We start from the raw sequence: 20,354 nt of genomic DNA on the forward strand, positions 1-20,354 counted from the left end.
AGAGAGATCTATGAGACCTGGTCAGATACTAAAAGAAAATCTTGGCATGAAACAGCAGAGAAGCATTATCTCTGTTATCAGTGGCCTAAAGCAATTCAGATACATTAGGAAAAACACTGGTGGAAAAACAGCTTCGCTGCCCCCGAAATTGTATCTTGCAGAATAGCAAGAGGGATTTCATAAAGAATAGAACAGGATCTGTGAATGACTTCTGTAGCATGAATTAAAGGAAAAACTGGATGAACAGCTAGAATCTCAGGGGTAGGGAACCTGCAGCCTCGAGGCCATGTATGGCCCTCTAGGTCCTCAAAATGGCCCTTTGACTGAATCCAAACTTCACAGAGTAAATCCCCTTAATAAACAGTTTTGTTCTGTAAAACTTGGACTCAGTCAAAAGGCCACACCCAAAGACGTAGAAGACCACATGTAGCCTCGAGGCTGAAGGTTCCCTGTCCCTGAGCTAGATAGTTGGACTTTAGGGAGAGGTGAGGAGAGGGTAAAAATGGCCTTCCTTTTTTTTAGGCAATGTCTGGTATTCTTTTATATATCTGTGTGTGTGTGTGTATTTTTTTCCCAATTACATGTAAAAAACGATCTCTAACATTTGAGTTTTTTTTTTAATTTTGAGTTCTAAATTCTCTCCCTCCTTTCTCTCCTGCCTCATTGAGAGGGCAAGCAATTTGATATAGGTTATACATGTGCAGTCATGCAAAACAACTCTGTATTAGTCATGTTGTGAAAGAGAACATAGACCCCACCTCCCCCAAGTTTTTTTAAGTACGCACAGATCTGCATTCAGACTTCATCAGTTTTTCTCTGGAGGTAGACAGCATTTTTCATCATAAGTCCTTCGAAATTGTCTTGGATCATTGTATTGCTGAGAATAGCTGAGTTGTTCACAGGTGATCATTGTACAATATTGCTGTTACTGTGTACAATGTTCTCTTGGTTCTGCTTACTTGACTTTGCATCAGCTCATGTAAGTTCTTCCAGGTTTTTCTGAAACCACCCTGTTCATCATTTCTTATAACACAACAGTCTATCACAATCATATACCACAACTTGTCCAGCCATTCCCCAATTGATGCTCATCCTGTCAATTCACAAAAATAGCTGCTATAAATATTTTTGTACATATAGGTCCTATTGGTGCTATTGCTGGATCAAAGGGTACGCACAGTTTTATAGCCCTTTTGGAATAGTTCTAAATTGTTCTTCAGAATGGTTACATCAGTTCACAACTCTACCACCAGTGCTTTAATGTCCCAATTGTCCCACTTCCCCTCCAATTTTTGACATTTTCCTTTTCTGTCATGTTAGCCAATCTGATAGGTGTGAGGTGGTACCTCAGAGTTGTTTTAATTTGCATTGCCCTAATCAGTAGTGACTTAAAGCATCTTTTCATTTGATTTCTTTGTCTGAAAATTGTTCATATCCTTTGACTATTTATCAATTGAGGAATGACTTGTATTCTGATAAATTTGACTCAGTCCTCTATATATTTGAGAAATGAGGCCTTTATCAGAGAAACTCAATATAAAATATTTTTTACAGTTATGATGACTATGTCTTTCCCTCCATCCTATTTTTTTTCATTTATCATCTCTCCTTTCACCCTGTCCCTTCTCAAAATTGTTTTGCTTCTGACCACCACCTCCCCCAATCTGCCCTCCCTTTTATCATTTCCTCCTTCTCTTCCACCTTCCTCTCCTAATTCATGGTAGGGTAAGATAGATTTTTATACCCAACAGTGTGTATATTATTCTGTCTTTGAGACAATTCCAATGAGAGAGGTTCAAGTGTTGCCTTCCACCTCCACCCTCCAATCTTCCCCTCTGCTGTAAAAGCTCTTTCACATCTCTTTTATGTTGATAATTTATCCCATTCTACTTCTCTCTTTCCCCTTCTCCCAGTGCATTCCTCTTTCTTACTCCTTAATTTTATTTTTTTAGATAGTCATCCAATCATAGTCAACTTGCACCTGTGCCCTTTGTCTATGTATATTTCTTCTAACTGCCCTAATAATGATAAAGTTCTTAGGAGTTACATCTTCCCATGTAGGAATATAAACAGTTTAATCTTATTGAATCCCTTAGGATTTCTCTTTCCTGCTTACCTTTTTATGCTTCTCTTGATTCTTATATTTGAAAGCCCAGTTTTTTATTCAGCTCTGATCTTTTCATCAGAAATGCTTGGAAGTCCTCTATTTCATTGAATTCCATTTTCCCCTTAAGGGATATACTCAGTTTTGTTGGGTAGGTGATTCTTGGTTCTAATCCCAGATCCTTTGCCCTCTGGAATATCATATTCCAAGCCCTATGATCCTTTAATGTATAAACTGCTGAATTTTGTGTGATCCTGGCGGTGGCTCCATGATATTAGAATCATTTCTTTCTGTCTGCTTGCAATATTTTCTCTTTGACCTGGAAGCTCCAGAATTTGGCTATAATATTTCTGAAAGTTTTCATTTTGGGTTCTCTTTCAAGGAGGTAATTGGTGGATTCTTTCAATTTTTATTTTACCCTCTGGTTCTAGGCTGTCGGGGTAATTTTCCTTGGAAATTTTTTGAAATATGATGTATAGGCTCTTTAGATCATGGCTTGTGGGTAGTACAACAATTCTTAAATTACCTCTCAATCTATCTTCCAGGTCAATTGTTTTACCAATGATATATTTCACATTTTCTTCTAAATTTTCATTCTTTTGATTTGGTTTGATTGCTTCTTGATATCTCATGGAATCTTTAGCTTCCATTTGCCCAGTTCTAATTTTTAAGGAATTATTTTCTTCAGTGAGCTTTTGTACTTCCTTTTCCATTTGGGCAATTCTACTTTTTAAGGAGTTCTTTTCTTCAGTAAATTTTGTACCTCTTTTTTTTTTAATTTGGCCATTTCTGCTTTTAAAGGAGTTCTCTTCCTTGAATTTTTGTGCCTCTTTTACCATTTGGCCTATTCTGTTTTTCAAGGTGTTATTTTCTCCAGTATTTTTGTGTGTGTGTGTCTCCTTTGCTAAGCTGTTGACTCTTTCTTTCATGATTTTCTTGCATCGCTCTCACTTCCTTTTCCCAATTTTTCCTCTAACTTTCTTATTTGATTTTTAAAATCTTTTTTGATCTCTTTCAGGAATTTTTGGGGGGGCCTGAGACTAATTCACATTTTTCTTTGAGGCGTTGATTGTAGCTGTTTTGACTTTGTAGTCTGCTGAATTTGTGTTTTGACCTTCCCTGTCACCTTAGTAACCTTCTATGGTCTAGTTCCTTTTTTGTTGTTTGGTCATTTTTTGCAGCCTATTCCTTGACTTTTAACTTCACTGTCTCAAGCTTCAGGGTCTTTGTGCTGCTATTTTCTGAGTTAGTTCTACAGTTCTGTAAGTTTTCAGTTCTTCCAAGGAGAGATGTGGTTACCACTCTCCTGGCCTATGCTCTGCTTTGTGAGCAACCACAAGCACTCTTTTCTGCCCTGGAGCTGTAAGCAGGGTTCCTGCTCCCCTGTGGCCATAGGCTCTAGTGTGCTAGTGTTCCTTCTCACCCTAGGACTGCCACCAGGAGCTACACATGGGCAACACAACAGAGTTCTGCACTGATACCAACAAAGGGTCCCCCTTTATCTCCTTCTGACTGGTTGTCTGACCCTCTTACCATCTGTGGGTTGAGAGCTACGGAAGCTGCAGCTATCTATTCAGACACGCCCAAGACCTGTGGCTGGCTTGCCTGGGCCAGCCTGCACTGGACTGCTCTCCACTCTCACTCCAGTGAGACAGACAATTCCTGCTGACTTTCTAAATTGTCTTGGGCTGCAAAATTATTTCATCCTATCTTTGTGTTTGGCCATTCTAGAATTCATTTTGAGGTATTATTTTAATGTTGTTTGGAAGGGAATTTGGGAGAGCTCAGACAAGACCCTGCCTTTACTCTGCCATCTTGTCTTTGCCCCATTGCCTAGTATTTTTTAATTAATTAATTAATTTTTATTTTACAACATTCAGTTCCTCAAGTTTTTGAGTTTCAAATTTTCTCCCCCTCCCTTACCTCCCCCTCCCCACCCAAGATGGCATGCAATCCAATATAGGTTCTACATATACCTTCACACTAAACATATTTTCATAATAGTCAAGTTGTAAAGAACTATAACCAATGGAATGAATCTCGAGAAAGAAGAAACAAAACAAAACAAAAACAAACAAAAAAAGAGAGCAAATAGTTTACTTCAATCTGCATTCAGACTCTAATTCTTTCTCTGGATGTGAATCAATTTTTCCATCATGAGTCTTTTGGAGTTGTCTTAGAATCTTGCATTGCTGAGAAGAACCAAGTCTATCAAAGTTAGTCATCACAGATACAACGTGTCTGTAATCATGTATAATGTTCTCCTGGTTCTGCTCCCCTCATTCAGCATCAGATCATATATGTCTTTCCAGGTTATTATGAAGTCCATCTGCTCCTCATTTCTTATAGCACAATAGTATTCCATTACATTCATATACAACTAATGTTTAGCCGTTCCGCAATTGATGGGAATCCCCTTGATTTCCAATTCTTTGCCACCACAAAAAGAGCTGCTATCAATATTTTTGAACATATGCCATTGCCTAGTATTCTTGATTGAAGTGTTACTAACCCAATACTAAAGCATCCAATCAATTTAATCTTTTAGGTAATCCTCTAGGAAGATCCGCAGATGTGAATGAACTTTGGAGTTCTGTACCTTGAACAGATATTTTGACAGCTTGACTGAACAGAGAGCCTGTAATGAAATAGGTATTTCCACAACAGGCCCTAAACAGGAAGAGTACCTTGGCTATCCCCTTAATAGTGACTATATCCCCCGGACATAGTACAGCGTCTGACACACAGGAAGCACTTAATGTTTTATTGTCTTTGCAGAACTTTCTGCTGCTACATCACTAAGCCCTGAGATTTACAATTCTCTCTTTTCTCTGATGATGCTTTTCCTTCTCACAATGTCCACTATAGTACAGCACAAACCTGCTCCATATAAGGGAAGAATTTTACTAGTCTACCTTATGTATGTATTGGGCAAAGTATAGGAACATGGTCTTCTTTTACTCAGCTTGGCACAGGTTTGAATTAGTAAACAATGTCTTCTAAGCTGGCTTGCATTTACTCTTCCTCTAGCCACCAGTTCCTGTCATAGCCTGCTCTTCCCAAAAACTTATCACCAAAGTCCACAAAATAACGCTTAGTCAATAGAAGTTAAAATCCAGCTGTTCTGGGACTTGCCCTCTCAGAGCCATCTAGCCTTCATTCTGGGGCTTTTAATGAGGGTTTCCTCAGGACTGTTCTGGGGGCTTCTATGCCTTGTGAAAGCCCCAGGAGGCCCTTGCTTCCAGCAGGTCATTGTAGACCACAGGGGCACACTTCTAAAATTTACTGACCACACAAAGCTAGGAGGTATAGCTAAGGCATTGGATGACAGTGAGGAAGGAGCCAAAAAAGATCTCCACAACCTGGAAGCATGGACCAATTATACTTGAGTCCCCATGGCCAAAATCAACTTCATAAATACTAGATAAGGGAGGGGCATGGTTAGAAAGGGATCTGGTGATTTTATGCATATTGCGAGCTCATTATGAGTCAGCAATGGTGGCCCAAAAAGTGAAGACAATCTTAGAATTCATTGAGAAGCCATGGTCTAGGACCAGGTAAGTGATAGTCTCATTGCCCAGGCCAGATCTATCTGAATTATCATGTTCAGTTTGTTTTCAAATTGTGTTCAGGACACAAAATTTAGGAAAGACATTAGGAAAGAGGAAAGTGTCCAAAGGTGGGCAACAAGGATGGCAAAGGCCTAGATGGAGATCATGGCATAGGAAGATAGATTAAAGAAACTGGAGATATTGGACCTGTTGAAGAGTTAGGGATAACAAAATAACTGGTCTTCAAGAATTGGCTGTCTCATAAGAGGGATTAGATTTTTTCTGTTTGTCCTGGAAGAGAACTAGAGTACTGGGTAAGGTAAATTTAGGATCTGTATTGGGGCAGCTGCATGGTAAAATGGATAGAGCAGCAGGCCTGGATTCAGGAAGACTCATCTTCCTGAGTTCAAATGCAGCCTCAGACACTTACTAGCTTTGTGACCCTGGGTAAGTCACTTCACCCTGTTTGCATCAGTTTCCTCATCTATAAAAACGAACTGGAGAAGGAAATGGCAAAACCACTACAGTATCTGTGCCAAGAAAACTCCAAATAAGGTCATGAAGAGTAGGACATGCCTGAACAACAACATTTGGGGGAAAACACCCTAATTATCAGAGCTATCCAAAAGTGGAATAGGGTATGTTAGTAGACAATGGCTTTCTCTTCAATGAAGATCTTCAGTCAAAGACTGAAGACTTCTTGTCTATCATGATATAGAGGAGAGTCTTACTCTGGTATGGTTTGGATTGGATTAATGTCCCTTACAACTCTGAGATTCTGGTATCTATAAATGTGCCATTCTGGACTCCTTTCTACTGATTAGTCTGTCTATCTGGCTCTCTCCCCTCCCCTAAGGGCCCTTTGAAAACAGGCAGTTTCATTATAACACCCTCCCCATAGAGTCAACACCCTATTTGGATGCCCCAGCAGCCCTTCTTAAACTATGGGTTGAGACCCCATGTGGGGTCATGACCCACAGTTTAAGGCGTGCTGAAGGGGTCAAGAGTGGAAAAAGTTTAAGAAGTCCTACCTAGAGTGTTCATCTCTCCATTAGCATTTGCCATTCCACCTCCTCCAAATAGAGGTCATGTATGGGGACACATGGATAATAAACATGTAGAAGAAAGCTTATGTTTCTTGATGCAGGATCACCAATGTCTTCTATTAGTGTCATGCACCTCTGTCTAGAACTGCTCCCAATAGACTGACAGTTGCGTGTCTGCTTCTCTCTACTGGGTGTTGGGTCTCCTCAGCTCCCCCATGGAGTATCACATCTCTGCTTCTACGTGTAACTCTGGCTTCCCTTTATGCTGGGCTTTGTATTTGTCTGGTCTTGTAGTCACTTTGGGGAAATGTTTCCTGATGGTAGCTTCTGGGTTTTTCTTCAGAGCCACGTGTTGGCCATCTCAGCTCCATGCTGCTAGGATATAATGACTACAAAGCTTGTCCCTGAGGAGTAGTACTGACCACTCTTTAGTCCTGGCCTGGAGTGCACTCTCTCCTCACATCTACCTCTTGGAATCACTGATTTCCTTCAAGACTCAGTTCAACTGCCACCTTCCAAATGAAGCCTATCCCAATCCTCCCACCTGTTACTTCCCTCCCTTCTGAAACTACCTTAAATTTATTTTGTTAATATTTATGTATACTTATTTATAGACATGTTGTCCATAGAATGCAAGTTCCTTGGGGGAGTGGATTGTTTCCCTTTCTATTTTATGTCCTCACACAGCCTGGCACACAGTAGGTCCTTCTAAGTGCTTGCTGATTGATTGATTGAACCCTCAGCTGTAAAATGTGGGGGCTCAACTAGACAGTCTCTCTGGTCCAGTCTAGCACCAAAGTTCTGTTGCTTATATGAAATAGAAGATGCAACTTCCAGGATGCAAAGACAAGCTTTAAATTCTTTAAAATTCAACTTTTTTCTTAGCCTTTTCCCAATATCCAAAATATGAAAGAGAAGTAAATAAAGCATAGATGAGCTCTGGGTGCATGAGGCTGAACACTGTGTCTGACATTTTCTTGGCAGATGAATTGGTAAAGTTATTTCAAAGCTTTGCTTATTTTTGCAGCCTTAGCTCTCTCCAGGTTATAGCCTCAAGTGTTGCTGCAGTTTGACTTTCAGCAGAGCAAACCTCTTCACTCTGAGCAAACCAAATGTTAGTCTTTGCCCCTTCCATTTCATTGCTTTTGAATAATTTTTTTTGATTTTCAGGTTGTTGTGAGCTACCCAGCCCAACAAAAGATATCCCTGCTGGCTCAGCCTGTGTTTTTAGGGGGCCCTGCTGCCTCCCCTAAGTCTAACTAGCCTTCTTAGAACTTCCCTTGAATATGTCTATGAATGTGAGAGCAAGAGAAACATTAACTGATGTAGTATACTTCTGGGCCACCCATCTGTAACTCTAACTTTTAGGTTGGGTCCCTTGGGAAACATCTACCCCAAGTGCAGGGTACTCTGGGTCTACACTGCTAAAAGTATAGCTCAAAAGCCCCCATTGGTGTGTTTATCTTGTTTTTATTCAGCCAGAGGATATAATTAACTCAAAGCAAAGACATTTACTGAAACTGTTATACCAGAAGCGAGTGAGACATGCCACAGAGTATAAGTTTTAAGTGGAGAATTTACTTAGCCGGCAGCCATTGGGGTTTTCCCAAAGCAATGGCCACGTTTGAAGCGAAAGGGTAGTTTATATAAAGAATACAGGGTTCAGTGGTTAATTATCTCTTGAAATGTCATTTTGCAGACTCGGCACACCTATACCTTTTATGACCATGATAAAAGGAAACTCCTTAATAGATTGTAGATACAGCATATCAGACAGCTGACTAAGTGTCAACTGAATTACAACCCAGGATCTCTGTGTCCAATTTGCCATATGTGCCACAACATGACTCATGAGATAAGAGCTAGGAACAGTCATATAATTCAAAAGAATATCTGGGACTAAGGCTTTCATCCTTCAAGGCCATAGGCAGACCGAGGGATGCTCCAGCTGGGTTTGTTGAAGCGAGATAGAGTCATCTCTCAGCCCACTCAGTTAGACAAAGGAAGATCGTTAGGTTTTCCTGGTAATTAGCTTACATTCCTTGGAAAAGTCTTAGGGGCCCAGCACACTTGCCGAACAGCAGGAACTCAGTCTGTTTTTTCTTATGCAGACTGGGGTTTGCAGTTAGGGGCTGGGGGCAGGGTTTTTCTAGCAATAGCTGGCTACTCAGGTATCACAAAACAACATGACATCTTCCTTCACCTGGAGTTCACTCTCCCACAAATATATAGAGTGGTAACGGGAAAAGTGAAAACAGAGTTCACAAGTATAGTCACAGAAGGAAGGAACATTAGGCCAAGGCACATGCAAAGAGATGCAACTCACTCCTGAACATACTGCAAGGTTTCAGGGGTGCTGATATCTTTCACATTGCTGCCTTCAGCACTGGCCTTGCATTCTCCACCAGATGGCTTTAGCACTTGCTGCAAGATGCTGGTCTGGTGCACGCTGCTTTAATTCTCAGCTCTAGTCAGCATCACCTGTAGCTTTGGTCTCAGCTGCCATCCTGGCCTAGGGAACTATCATGTCTTTTTCAATAGAATTGCAGCCCATGCTCTAGGGCCAACAGGAATTTCAGCTCTGGGGTCTGCCATCTCCCAGACAGATGAATAAACTTGACTCAGTCAATCAACTAGCATTTATTAAGCACCTAGTTTATGCCAGTCACTGGGGATACAAAGACAAATAACAGTCCCTGTTCTCAAGGAGGTCACAGTCTAATGGGTGAGACGATATGCAAACAACAGGTATAAATAAGATATAGACTGGAAAATTTTGCAGTAATCTTAGAGGGGAGGCACTAAGGGAAAGGCTTCTTCTTGGGTAAGATTTTATCTGAGCCATAAAGAAAGCCAAAGAACTTGGACTCCTGAGCAAAGTTGGCCCCTTTGCTTCTAAGCTCTCCCCTCTCCTGTTCCCAGTCGGTAAGCAGGCAAAGGAAATTGTCTGCTGTATCCCAGCCACTTCCTGACCTTTTCAGCTGCAAATGGACCACTCCAAGTTTCTTGACCTTTATAATCTGAGAGTCAGCCTCTCAAGGTGCCCACTTAAGGTCTAAAAAAGGCAAAGTCTAAAAGGGCCTTTCTGGAATATCCTTAAGTCCCATAATTTCATCCATTGGATTCAAGGTGGGGCTCAATTTTTCAGGGCCCCCTGATGATCAAGTGCCCTGAAACACCAATATTCCATTAAATGAAAGTTTAATGACAAATTGAAATGAATGGTCTATTCCTTAAGTCTTGGCTGCTATCCAGCTTCTCTTTGGAAAAGACTCAACAATGCAAATTGGTCTTTGTAATCTCCAGGAAGTCAGAAACAGAACAAGATTTGCAATTGAGAAAGCAAAAGAAGCTACATGGGGTTGGTCAACAGTGATCCTGAGGAATTGACCCAGCTGTGCTATTTGGCATGCATATACTACCTGAAAGTCCTGGGGCTACAGGCTGGTGAGAGGTTGAATCTCAATTCACAGGCCCTGTTCCTTTGATTCTTCTGGCTGTTAGTGTTTGTTGTTGGCAGCCAGATGGAGTAGGATGGACTGTACCAGTCCTATCTGCATGCTTCCCCCAGCTCACCTTGAAAAGATCAACTCACCTGGGTGCTTGCTCAAACCTAGTTTGTGAGAGCAGAGGAAGGCTTCAGCCAAAAACATCCTACACAGGTTGGTACTAGAGTGAATATACCATAAAAGTAGGGATGTGCTAATTAATGTTTAACTAGCTGGAAGTGGGGGTGGAGGGTGGGAAGAGGGACTGATGTGCAAGCTAGACACATTTTTAAATACATTATTAACATTTTCTCCACTACTTTCTAAAGGTTAGATAATCAACACCACAATAAATCAAGCCTTGATTTGTAGTATTTGCCAACTTCCAATTTGTAAATCTTCACATTGAAAATTTAGTAATCAGCTCAGCTTGTGTTTGTTCCAGAAGCCCCCCCTCCTTTAAGCCCAGGTCAGTACCAGCAACTTGGGTAATGGAGATGGAAAGCATGTTGGGGGTCCAAAGTAGGGTCAAAATCAGGATCTACCAAGTCTAAGGGAGCTAACCAGAAGTAGAATCCAGGGCCAGGTGACAGAAATTTGATCCTGAGATGGATAAGAGCTTAAATTTAGCAAAGAGTTCTCTCCATTTGCTTTAATTTCACATTCTCTGGGAACCTGCATATTTCTATTCAGGAATAAGGGTGGCAGGTTCTGTCCTTTAGTTTTTTTTGCTTCATCTGGCTAGTTCTCATTGCTGCTACCCTGGTGCTCTCTACCAGGAAGCCAAGGCCAACTCTCTCACTTTATAGCTGTGTGACCCTGGGCAAGTCTCTTAACCCATCTGACATTCAGCTTACCCCTATGTAAAATGGGAATCAGAAACATTTATTAATGCTAGGCACTGGGATTACAAAGACAAAAATAAAATGATCCCTAACTCCAAGGAACTTATATTCTATGGTGGGATATGGTATATATATGTGTGTGTATATATATATATATATATATGTGTGTGTGTGTGTGTGTGTGTGTGTGTGTGTGTGTGTGTGTATAGTATGCAGTGCATGCACACACATGTGTTTATATGTATTGTATATGTATATATATGTATGTATATGTATATATACATATGCATACACACATATCTTGCAGGGTGGTCAGCAGAATCAAACAACTTGATGTGTGTGATGAAGCATTTTATATATTTGCTACATACAGGTAAGTTATTGCTATTACTTGGTACCACAACTAAGACTCTGGTAAATACTGCTACAATCCTGACCACTAGATCACTAATCTTTAAGAGTTATTGACCAAGTGTGAACAAGAAAGTTTCTGACATCTTAATACTGGGTGATGGGACCTGGACCCCTAAAAGGAAAAGATCTGTCTTTGTCTTACCCCCAGTGAGTTGCAGATTCCCTAGGAATCTTGCTGCTCCTATGGGTGTTACACTAAACCTTGCCATTTTGACTGGAAGAAGGTTTGAGTTCATGAATTCATTCCAGGCAGACCCCCCTGTACCCTGACATTTCACGGTCCCCAGCAACCCCAAACTGCATCACTGGGTGCTTTTAAAACAACTGGGAAGAATTTATTATGTAATTTCCCTGAAATCTCCCATTACTTAGTCAGCTTAGTTGATGTTTTGGATGTTGCTCTAGGAATATGTCTAAGAGCATGTCTTTAAGATATTGTCTGTGTTGTTGTTATTGAGTCATTTGAATCATGTCTGACTCTTCATGACCCCAAAGATACTGGAGTAGTTTGCCATTTTCTTCTCTAGCTTATTTTGCAGATGAGGAAACTGAGACAAAATGGGGTTAAGTGACTTGCCCAGAGAAACAGCTAGTTTCTGGTCACCCTATAGTGTCTCAGGATGGATTTGAACTCAGGTCTTCCTGACTCCAGGCCTGGTTCTCTATCCACTGTGTCACCTAGCTGTATGTGTGTGTGTGTGTGTGTGTGTGTGTGTGTGTGTGTGTGTGTGTGAGAGAGAGAGAGAGAGAGAGAGAGAGAGAGTTTATTAGAAAGAGCAGTGAACTCGGAGTCAAAAGGCCTGGATTTGGTCCTGGTTCTGACACTTACAAGTTGGGTGTCTATGAACAAGTCAAGAGCCTCATTTGTAAAATTAAGATAATAATACAATGTTGTGAGGAAAATACCCTGTAAATCCTTAAAGCACTGTATAAATATAAGCTGCTACTACCACCTTTTGAAATCCAACAGAAGCAGTGTGGCATGTGGGATAAAGTAGTGGTCTGGCCTTGGAATTATGAGGTCCTGAGTTCAAGTGTGCTCAGGCACATACAGGCTGGGTGACCTTGGGCAAGACACTTAAACCATCAGTGCAAACCCAGGCAACTGTCAACCTATCATTTGCAGAGCAGGTGTTGATTTGCATGTGTAGGGCCTCTTTCCTCTTTGGGAGTTTGCTACATCAATGAATTTTCAGATCTAGACCAAATAAAAGGAACTTAAGCATCCCCAAGAGAGGGAGAAGGGGACTGTATAAATTACCGTGAACACCACCACTACAACAATCAGCTTACTGGGATGGAAAATGGCAGCAGGAGTTGGCACAGCAGTGCTTCAATTTGTCTAGAGCATTTCTTAAATCAGATGCACAGGAAGAGAATAACCTCTTCTAAACACAGATCACCAGTGGGAAAACCAGCAAGACTTCTCAAATTTAGTCTTAAATTGCCAAACTTTTTTTATTTATAATCTTGCTTAATCCTATTGCAAAAATTTATCAAAAGAGAACTGCATATAACAAAGTGCTTACCATGTAACTCAGAGGTTTTATTCTTGGGTTATTAGAAAATTAGCCTTGAGTAGAAAATAAATGAATCAGGAAGACCTGGGCTCAAGTTTTACATACTGGCTGTGAGACTCTGGGTGAGTCACCTAACTTTTCACTGTCCTGAGCAACAATCTGAGACCATAAATTGCAGAAAAGTTGGCCACCTGCATTGGAAGAGAGAGCTTCATCCTGCAGAATTCCCTACACCAGTAAAATCAGAAAGAAAGAAAGAAAGAAAGAAAGAAAGAAAGAAAGAAAGAAAGAAAGAAAGAAAGAAAGAAAGAAGGAAGGAAGGAAGGAAGGAAGAAAGAAGGAAGGAAGAAAGGGGGGGAAGGAAGGAAGAAGGAAGGAAAAAAGAGGAAGGAAGAAAGAAAGGTAAAAAAATAACAACAGTGAAACCACAAAGGAAGATTTTGAGAAACAGACAAAGCGGTCCTTGGGGGAAAATTCCTATCTGTAAAATGTATTTATCAACAAAGGAAGAAAGAAAAGAGTGATAATTGGGGCATGTGACTTTAAAAAGAAAACCCAACAACCTAGAAAAGCAATAAATCAAAAAGTCCAAATAAATACAAAGATAAAAATTCTGAAAATCAAAAAATAGCTAAAAAAAAGTTAAAAATAGAAAACTCATTGAGTTGAGAAATAAAACTAGAAGGTAGTTGTTTAAAGACTGATAAAATAGACAATTAGCTAATTTTATTTTTCAAGAGAAAGACCAAAACTAAAATACTTTTAAAAGATCACTCACAACTGTTGAATCAGAAGTAGAGTAAATGGCTGTGAAGCATTTTGCCCAATAATATACCAGCAAAATGGATAAATTAAGTGATCACTTTATAAAATATAAAGTATACATATTAACAGTATAAGAAATAGAGAATTTAAACAATTGATCTCAGAAAAAAAATTGAAAAAATCATAAACTCTAAGAGGGATTGAAAAGTGAATTGTTTCAAACATTCAAAGAACAATTAACTTCAATATTATATAAATTGTTTGCAGAAATAGAAGACAAAAACATCATATTATATTCTTTCTATGAATCAAAAAAGAATATTCAGGGAAAAGAAATGATAATCAGAGAGGATTCAGCCAAACATAGCTTTCCTGTGCCAGTGGTGGTCATGCTGCTGGTCTACCAGTCAGAAGCCTCAGGGATAGGACCAACATCTACCACAGTTCATCTTCCCATCCCAACTTCTCCCCTCCTCCCCTCCCAACATGGGTTAGAGCAGGGCTGTCCAAAACATGTCCCGCGGGCTGCATGCAACCTGCAGTGCGATTTTATGCAGCCCACCTGTGGGCTTTAATTTTCAGGAGTGAAAAAATAAAATAATAATTTGCATGGAATGTGTATTAGATTTTTAATTCCATCATTAATAATCTCATTGATGTTAATTTTCTTTGGTGTTTTTAAGCAGTATTATGGAGGGAACATATCACATGGAATTTTCAATCGATCCGTGGGATGCGTTCTGTCTGTATGATGCAGACTGGTCAGTATGCATTGTGGTGGTGTTGCTTTGTTGTTTTGTGTTTGCTTTTGCGCTTTGCGCCTTCACCTGTCACATCGATGACACGTGTTCCCCCACTTTCTATTAGTGTATTGTATTTTTTATTCTGGGTATGGCCCTCAAATAATTATTTTATTTTAATGCAGCCCTAAAATAATCTAAGGTTGGACAGCCCTGGATTAGAGTAAAGCCAGTACTTCACTAGTGTGGGATGAGGCAAGCCTCAAGCTGTTCCTGCTTTGATGCAGCTTCAGGGTAGCCTCCGGCTATGTTGACATGACTTCTGGTCTACCTAGAGGCATAAAAGATCCCATTCAAGCAGGGGGTCAGTGCCTTTCAGACTTGATGGTTGCTAGAAGACTGAAGTCATCACATTCTGCTCTGCTGGACAGATGCACATTCCTACTGAATGTAGGAGGGGCTGAGACCTCTTTCTACATCCTTCTTGCATATTCTTGCTATATTAGAGCTAAGTAAACCTCCTTTTGTTAACTGTTAAATGACCTGTAAGTGTCTCATGTTGTCTGAATATCGAACTGACCCACGTACTGGCATCAAGCCTCCTCTAACACATGAATATTCATTACCTGACTTTTTTTTTAATCTAGAGCATGAGAAATCTGTTGCAATGGTCCAAGCCTTTAGTCTCCTGAGTCAATTAAGTCTCCAGGATAGTTTCCATATGTTTTAAGGAAAAAAAAAACCACCCTATCCTGAATGGGACAGAACCTTGGGATATTACTCTTACATTAGGCAAGATGGAGTCACTATTAATGTGATTAAGGTGCTTCTCTATATGTATTCAGGAACCAATTTCAACCATTACATTCAGTTCAGCAAGCATTTTTTTTACTGATTTTTTTTGTCATACAAAAAAAAATTTATTTTATAATATATTCTTCCTATCTCATCTCCCAAGAGAGCCATCCCTTTTAACAAAAAATGAAAAAAAATAAATGGGGGAGAGAGGCAGGTAGGCAGCAGTTGAGCAAAACTTACTAATATGTATGTCTATGTTCTATATCCATCGTGCTAACCCCTTCCCTCCCCCCATACGCACACATACATCTCAGAAAAGAAGGACAGGAGATATACTTTCTGCTCTGTCAGAGACAATCTTGATCATTAAAATTACACAACATTCAGTTTTGAGGAAGTTGTGTTAGTTTTCTTATTCTTTACATTTACATTCCTGTATTTATATATTGGCATAGTAATTATAGGTAAGTTATCATTATCACTCTGCACCACAGCTAAGACTCTGGCAAATACTGCTACAATCTTGACCACTAGGTCACTAATCCGGAAGACATATTGACAGTTGCTGGGTGCTTTCTAACACAACTGGGGAGAGTTTATTATATCGTTTCTTTGAAATCTCACATTACTTATCTTGGCTTGGTTGGACTTCTGTTTCTGTGATAAACAGGTAAGTTTACAAACAAGATGAGAAAGAGAAGCAGAGACAGAGACAGGGAGAGTATTAACTACTAAGGGAATCAAGAAATGCTTTCCTCAGGAGGAAGCACCTCAGGTAAGGAGTAAGGACATCCTAGCGAAAGGGGACAGCCTGGGGAAAGGCAGGAGGAGAAGAGGGTGCCAAGTTTCTAGAAAAGCAAGTAGGCCAGTCTGGCTAGAAATAGAAGATGTAGGGGGCAAGGGAGGAGTGATGAGAAATCTGGAAAGGTAGACTAGAGCCACACTGTTAAGGATTTTAAATGCAACCTAAGAAGTTTGTGTTTTTTCCTAGGGCTAATGGGGAGCCATTAAAGATGTTTGAGTGAAGGAGAGACATGGTCAAACCTGGGCTTTAGGAAGTTTGTTTTGGTAGCTCTATAGAGGATGAACTGGAGGAGAGAATAAGTTTGGTGAGAGGTCATGGTTGTCATGGCATACTAGTGAAGGTCATAGATTTAGAGCAAGAGGACCTGGATTCAAATACTGGCCTTGCCAGTTACTAACCTGTGATCTTGAGCAAGTTTCTTCTCCTATCTGGGCCTTAGTTTCCTAGTCTATAAAATAAGAAGGTTCAACTGGATTATTTCTGAGGTCCCTTCCAGTTCTAAATTAGTGATTGTATGAACTATTGAGGTGACTTTGTGAATAAAGAGAAGGGGAAACATGGGAGAAATATTGTGAAGGTAGAACCAATGGGATTTGGCCAATGATTGGATAGGAAAGGTGAAGAAAAGTGTAGAGTCTAGAATGAATCTAGGATTGTGAACCCGGGTGAGTGCGAAGATGGTGGTTATCTCAAGAGAAATAGGGAAATGTGGAGGAAGGGTGGGTTTGGGATGAAGATTATTACTGCTCTTTTGGATATATTGAATTTGGGATGCATACAGACCAGCCAGATGGAGATAGATAGCAGGTAGTTGGTGATACAAGAGTAGAGCTCAGGAAAAACGGATAGATAGATAGAGATAGAGAGAGAGAGAGAGAGAGAGAGAGAGAGAGAGAGAGAGAGAGAGATAGAGAGAGATCTATATGTGTATATACATATATGTAAAGATATGTGTATGTATGTATATATGAAGAGAGAGACAGAGACAGAGAGACAAAGAGATTTGGAAGTCATCTGCATAGAGACAATAACCATACTCACTGGAGCTCATGAGATCACCATGAGAGATGGTGTAGAGGAAAAGAGAAGGTCCAGGGAAGAACCTTGGGAAACATCAACGGTTAAGGAGCAGGTTGTAGATGACGACCCAGCAAAGGAGATAGTCAGACCAATAGGAGGAGAACCATAAGAGAGTTTTAGGGAAATACCAATAAAGCTAATGGAAGAGAGAATAGCCAGAAAGGGAGGGTAGTCAGTAGTGTCAAATACAAAAGAGAGGTCAAAAAAGATGAGGCCTGAGATAAGGACATCAGATTTAACAAATTCTTCCCCAATGTGTCAAGGGCAGGACTTGAACCCTCATGACTAATTCTCTTTTACTACCTCAGATTAGCAACTGCTTTGCAATTAAAAGTCTTGGAGAGTTTACAACCTTGGAAAAAGCAGCTTCATTTGAGGGATACATTCAGAAGCCATTGAGAAGTGAGTGAAAGATAAGAATGCAAAAGCAGTAAGTGTAGAGGGTTTGGCTATGGAAGAAAACAGATGAAAGATGATTTTAAAAAACCTACCAATCTAAAACATCATCAACAAAAAACTCTGCAGATCTTGGTTTTGTACATGATATTCAACACTTGTGTTTGTGTGTGTGTTGTAATGAAGACAGGTAATGATGTGATAACAAATGCATGAAGAAAGATGACAGCCCTAAGAGAGGTCTAGAAGAAGAAGAAAGTAAAAATTGCTAAGTTTTTACCCAGCCACAGGACATCCTAACCAGCCAACACAAATATCCAGTCACCTTAGCAAATATATCCCTTTAGTGAAGATGAATGATTTATTAGGCTTCCAAAGTTTGATGAAAATATGCCTCAAGAACATTCATCTCCTTTTTAAAAAAATCTGCCAACAAACTTCTGGCCTTAATTAGATTTCCCTAGTGAGAAGATACTGTACTCATCTACCATCATAAACTTCTGGTCTGAATGGCAGCCATATTTCTCACCATAAATTACATTAAGCTGCTTTTCTGACACACATCAATCTCTTGTGAATCTGGGCAATTCAATGATTCAATTTCTTTTAAAATTTTTTCAAAGTACAGAAACTTTTTCTTTTTTTATTCGAAATTCTCTTTCCCTCATCCCCTCTTCTGCCCACTGAGAAGGCAAGAAAAAGAAATCTATTATAAATATGTATAGCCCCACAAAACATATTTCTGTGTTAGCCATATTTTTTTTAAAAAGGAAGGAAGAGACAGAAGAGGAAATATGCTTCAATCTGTACTCTCAGTCCATCAGTTCTCTATCTGGAGGTGGATAGCACGTTTCATCATGAGTCCTTTGGAATTGTGGTGGGTCATTGTAATGATCAGTTACTAAGTCTTTCAAAGTTGATTATCTTTATAATATTGTTTTTATTGTATAGATTGTTCTCCTGGTTCTGCACAGTTCATTTTGCATCAGTTGATGCAGATCTTCCCAGGTTTTTCTAAAACCATCTCCTTCATTATTTCTTATAATACAATTGTATTCCATCTCATTCATAAACTGTAACTTGTTTGGCCATCCCCCAGTTGGTGGGTATCCCCTCAATTTCCAGTTCTTTGTCACCACAAAAAGAGCTGCTTTAAGTATTTTCATACATATAGGTCCTTTTCCTCTTACTTTTATAAGGTATATAACCTTAGTAGCAGTATTGCTAGGTCAAATGGTATGCACGGTTTAGTAGACTTTTGGGCTTAATTCCAAATTGCTTTCCAGAATGGTTGGAGTAGTTCACAGTTCCATCAACAGTACCTTAGTGTACCTGTTTTCCCACATCTCCTCCAGCGTTTGTCATTTTCCTTTTTTGTCATCTTATCCAATCTGATGGGTGTGAGTTTGTTGTTTTAATTTGCATTTCTAGAATTATTAGTGATTGAGAGCATTTTTTTCATATGGCTATTGCTAACAAGAATAGAACAGTGATTAGCAGAACTGAATGTCTAAACTTAACTCAAAGACAATGAGTGATTTACAGGAAAGCTGAACTTCCCAACTTAATTCTGAGACAAACAAAACATTACTTAGGCAATTATAAAAAAGTTGGCAGTGATGCAGAATGAAATACATAACAAAATAGAGTCAATTACAAAAAATGGAGATATCAGTTTGATTTTCTCAGTAGTGAAAGTCAAAGCTGTCTCAACAAAAACCATAAATGCCTTATACCACTGCCCTCGTACAAACTGTTCAGACAAGCCTCTCTGTGCTAGTATACACCTGTGTCCTGAAGACCTGGGTTCAAGTCCTGACCCTGACACATGGTGACTTTGTATCTGCTTAACCTTTCACCACTCCAGGCAATTTTCTAACATTGTAAATTGCAGAGAAGGTACACATCTGCCTTGGTAGAGGAGCCTTCTTCACTGAGAGTTCCCTACACCAAGGAACAAGGGCTCCATGCCCCACCCCGCCTCCACCATAGAAATAAAACCAGGCAGCATCCCCCTCAAACATAGGTATATTAGGTTTGGTTCTTTACTTTGACTCCAGAACTCATGTTAGCCACATGCCTACCTTAATGAAGAACAGCCTCCTTAGATAGGTCAATTCTTTATCATTTTCCCCTGGGATCAAGGTAGACCTAGTCCCAAGAGGGCAACTAACTTAATGTGTGTGACCTTGGACAAGTTACTTAACTTCAATAGGACTCAGTTTCCTAACTTGGAACTGACAGTTCTAAAGTTATATATTGTTTCAGAAAAAGCACTAGAAGGGTAGCCAAGAGACTTAGGTTTAATTATTCAATTAATCAATTAACAGGCATTTATTAAATACCGATCAAGTTCCAGGCACTGTGCTAAGTGCTAGGGATAGAAATGTGAAAACAGAACCATTACATCCTGCTAGAGAATAGAGCATGTTCATAGTAAATATATAGAAAATAAATACAGTTATTTCAGGGACATGGAACTAACAAATGGGGGAATCAGGAGAGATTTCTTAAAAGAAGTTGCCCTTGAGCTGAACCATGAAAGCAAGGACCCTGGCATTCTAAGAGGTGGAAGTGAGGCAGAAAAGGATCTAGACTGTAAAATCCTTGAGGGCAGGGACCATCTTTTGTCTCTTTTTGTATCCCCATTGCTTCACACTGTGTCTGGTGCTTGGCAGGTACTTAACAAATGTTTGTTAACCATTTATTAACATTTTATCATCAGAGACAGCTTGTTCAAAAGTCCAGAGAGGCAGGAAATGGATAGTAGCAATTAGATAGGTTTGACTGAAGAATTGATTG

This window comes from Trichosurus vulpecula, chromosome 1, assembly GCF_011100635.1.
Source record: "Trichosurus vulpecula isolate mTriVul1 chromosome 1, mTriVul1.pri, whole genome shotgun sequence".
NCBI classification, from domain to species: Eukaryota; Metazoa; Chordata; class Mammalia; order Diprotodontia; family Phalangeridae; genus Trichosurus; species Trichosurus vulpecula.